Consider the following 4,414-nt stretch of genomic DNA (forward strand, 5'->3'; position numbering starts at 1 on the left):
AGTAGTGATAATGTGCAGATGTTAGATGGCAAGGCAAGGCAAGGCAAGGCGATTTTATTTGTATAGCCCGTTTTTACAGTTTGTCTCAAAGGGCTTTACATGGCATCGTAACAACATCCTCTGTCCTTAGACCCTCACATCGACTGAGGAAAAACTCCATGGAAAACCATTTTAACAGGGAAAAATCGGAGAAACCTCAGGGTGAGCAACAGAGATGTTGTTTGATTTGTCATATATATTCACATTAGGGACTATTTCATATGTCATTCTTACTGTTGGTTGTACATTTTGTAATTCAATCCAATTAAATTAGTTTAGTAAGAAAAATAACAATGATTGATGTCTTATGTTCAAAGACACTGTGTCAACATTGGTCCAGTTAATATATCTGTACATTTTACATATTGGAAAGTAAAACAGAGAGATAACAATTTTCAAGACTTAAATATTTTAATATTATGATATTATTTCTGATCAATGTGTCTACTGTAGACTGTTCAACTATGGCTGTAGGTTGATAACACTTGATTAATGTGGAATGTGACTATAGAGGAGAAAATCAAAATGTTACTGAGAGCTTTACTTTAATGAGGAGATGTGGAGTTAAAACAGACAAACACACAGATTATCAATGGGAAATATGAATGGAGAAATAAATGAACTGCTCTTCTTACTCATTCCTTATGGGAAATGTAAGGCAAGGGAAGGCAAGGCAATTTTATCTGTATAGCCCGTTTTTACAAACAGTTTGTCTCAAAGGGCTTCACATGGCATCGTAACAACATCCTCTGTCCTTAGACCCTCACATCGACTGAGGAAAAACTCCATGGAAAACCCTTTTAACAGGGAAAAATCTGAGAAACCTCAGGGTGAGCAACAGAGGAGGGATCCCTCACCCAGGACGGACAGACGTGCAATAGATGTTGTTACAGACAAGAAAACAGTTTACAGTTTATGTCACAGAATGTGCGAAATATGGAAATGTTAGCAGGAGTTGATGAAGGCAGCCTCTGGTGGGGGGGGGGGGGGGGCAGGGAGAGCTGCTGACGTTCTAAAGTTTTAGGAGTAGGCTATATTAAGTTTACAGTTCACATTAGCTAACATTTGGACATTAGTGTAATATTAGCTACCTTTTTGCGCTAACACTAACACACAGGTAAAGAGTTTTACCTCTTCATAACCTGTGCATATTACATGGCCCACTCTTTAGTTTTTTATATTCATGTGAGCTAAGGTTGCATTTAGTTCAATTCACTTGTGTTTCCTCAGTTTTGGTTCCTTCCAAACCTGGAGGTAAAGGTAAAGGTAAAGGTAAAGGTAAAGGTAAAGGTAAAGGTACTTTATTTGTCACATATACAGCTAGTACAGTGAAATTCTTTCTCTGCATTTAACCCATCCCTGAGGAGCAGTGGGCAGCCACAGTGCGGCGCCCGGGGACCAACTCCAGATTATGAGCCAGTGCCTTTGGTCAGGGGCACTGACTGGAGGATTAACCTAGCCGACATGTTTTTAGGAGGGAGGGAGGGAGGGAGGTGAACTGACCCAGGAGCGGGTTAGACTGTTATTACTGAGAGCAGATTGAGAGGAAAACATGACGACTCTGTCCTCTTCAAATTAAACCTGCAACACATTATGTTGAGGAAAACTAGTGAGTACTAGTGAAGAAAATGTAGCTAATAACCCCAATGAACCATTTGACAAAGTAGTCACTCAAAAATTAAACATTCATCAAAGCCTTTGGGTCCTAGACTCTGGAGTTTGCTGGACTTGGTCTCATATCAGTGGGTCAGAGTTTAATGAGACCCGTGGAGGCTGAAGCAGTCTGATAAAAACATCCCACTGAGTCCAACACTTGACTTTGTCTGATGTTGATATGTGTGAATGAATCAGATGGTGTGATACAGGTAACATGTTCCTGCTGTCCTCAAGCTGAGGCCTGTTGTGGCTCTTCCATCATCTGTCTGCTTTACTCTTTAATGCTTTTAGTCTGGAGAAACTTCATGGATGAATTCAATGTGACATATATAACTCTTGGTGGATATGTAGAAGTGCAGAAATACAGATATCTTTACTTTGTGATCATGTTTACAGTTTATATTCTGATAATCTGCTGTAACTCCACCATCGTGTGTCTTATTGTGATTCACAGAAACCTCCATGAGCCCATGTACATTTTCATCGCAGCTTTGTTAATCAACTCTGTTCTTTACAGCACCAACATCTACCCAAAGCTGCTGATTGACTTCATGTCTGAGAGACAGGTCATATCTTTCTCAGCTTGTCTCTTCCAGACTTATGTACATTACACTTTGGCCACTGCAGAGTTCTTACTGTTGTCAGTCATGGCCTATGACAGGTATGTGTCTTCCTATATAAACCTCTGCAATATCCAACTATCATGAGAAGAAGAACCATCAAAGTCTTCCTGGTTTCAGCTTGGCTGGTTCCTGCCTGTGAGCTCACGGCGGGAGTTGTTTTGTACGCTAATGTGAAAATCTGTCACTTTAATTTGAAAGGTCTGTTCTGTAACACTTCAATATTCACGATTCAGTGTGTTCGCTCAGTAGCACTGTCAGTATATGGTGTTTTCATACTGGTAAACATTGGACTGTTCCCCATGCTCTTCATCCTGTTCACATACACCAGGATACTGATCATCTCCTACAGAAGCTGTAAAACTGTGAGGAAGAAAGCTGCACAGACCTGTTTACCTCACCTGCTGGTTTTAATCAACTTCTCCTGTTTTATCACTTATGATGTTGTCATTGTTCGACTGCAGTCTGATTTTCCGACACTTGCTCATTTAATAATGACTTTGCAGATGATAGTGTATCATCCTCTGTTTAATCCATTCATATATGGACTGAAAATGAAAGAAATCTCTGAACACCTCAAAAGGCTGATGTTTCAGGTCAAATCACTTCTAAATCTACACTGTTAATGAACATAATGTAGTTTAATCAGTAGTGATGAAGCAGATGTTAGATTATCTTGACAGATGTGTTTGATTTGTCATATGATGGGACTATTTCACACGTCATTTTTGTACGTTTTACATATTAGAAAGTAAAACAGAGAGATAACAATTTTCAAGACTGTAATATTTTAATATTATGATATTATTTTTGATCAATAGCCTATGTTTACTGTAGACTTTTCAACTAATATTATGGCTGTAGGTTGATATTAACACATTCCATGAGCACGAAACCAATTAAAGTGAAAGTTCACCAAGTTTAAGCAGAAAAGTCAGTTTATACGTCATAACCCATCGTAGAAACTAAACATCAGAGTCTCAGTCTCTGCTACCTCCAGTTTGTCTCTCTTAAAAGTGTTGCTAACATTAGCTGGTTTTAATCTGGTCATCAAATTTATAATGAGAGGATGAAATTAAAAATGTCATTGACATTAGCTGCTAACATTAGCTATTACACATGAATTTCCTGGTAAAATGAGAATGATTTGTTTAAGCTTCAAAGTTTGGGCTCCAAAGAAAACATCTAAGTGACATTATCTGTTAGCTGTGTTTGATATTGTCTCATATATTTGATATTGAAAAAAGAAAACTTGTCAGTGGCATTAGCTGCTAACTTATGAAAAACAAGGTTAGCATGAAGCTAAGCAGTGTAGTGTAGTGTCACTAACATAACTGACAAATTTTAAGGTTAACATTAGCTGCTGACGTTCTAAAGTTTTAGCTAACATTTGGACATTAGTATAATATTAGCTAGCCTACCTTTTTGCGCTAACATTTTTAAAGAGTTTTACCTCCTCATAACCTCTGCATATTACACGGCCCACTCTTTAGTTTTTCACATTCATGTGTATAGGTTGCATGGGGAGCGTACCTATGTTCCCCGGGTCCTATGTTCTATGGGGGACCCTCTTTTTGAAAAAGGGTCCCATGTTCCCCGTTTTTCCCCAAAAGGGTTCTGTGTTCCCCGGTCGCAATACATACTGGGGAACAGAGGACCCTTTTCTCAAAAAAAGGGTCCTGTGTTCCCCGCTGATGCAGGTCGATTTATTTTCTCTACTTATCTGGACTCTATCTGGCCTGTCTAGCCTCTACCTGGTCTTTTTACTAAACTCAACCAACTCCTTTCTTATGGGACCAAAAATTGCATGTTCCCCGGGTCCTTTTGGGAAAAAGCGGGGAACAAAGAACCCTTTTTCTAAAAAAGGGTTATATGTTCCCTGGTCACATACACAGCGGGGAACATAGGACCTTTTTTTAGAAAAAGGGTCCTATGTTCCCCGGTCGCAATACATACTGGAGAACATAGGACCCTTTTTCTAAAAAAAGGTCCTATGTACCCCCAGGAGCGGGTTAGACGACTCTTCAAATTAAACCTGCAACACATTATGTTGAGGAAAACTAGTGAGTAGTGAAGAAAATGTATCTAATAACCCCAAA

General features: G+C 39.1%; 1 pseudogene; it reads left to right on the forward strand.

The window, feature by feature from the left end:
- The first annotated feature begins 2,000 nt into the window (after positions 1 to 2,000).
- Positions 2,001 to 2,941, forward strand: LOC146960512 (olfactory receptor 11A1-like; annotated as a pseudogene).
- Positions 2,942 to 4,414: the final 1,473 nt, after the last annotated feature.

The sequence above is a fragment of the Trachurus japonicus genome, unplaced genomic scaffold (assembly GCF_045865225.1).
Source record: "Trachurus japonicus isolate A0001 unplaced genomic scaffold, Traja_1.0 AP030268.1".
Lineage (NCBI taxonomy): Eukaryota > Metazoa > Chordata > Actinopteri > Carangiformes > Carangidae > Trachurus > Trachurus japonicus.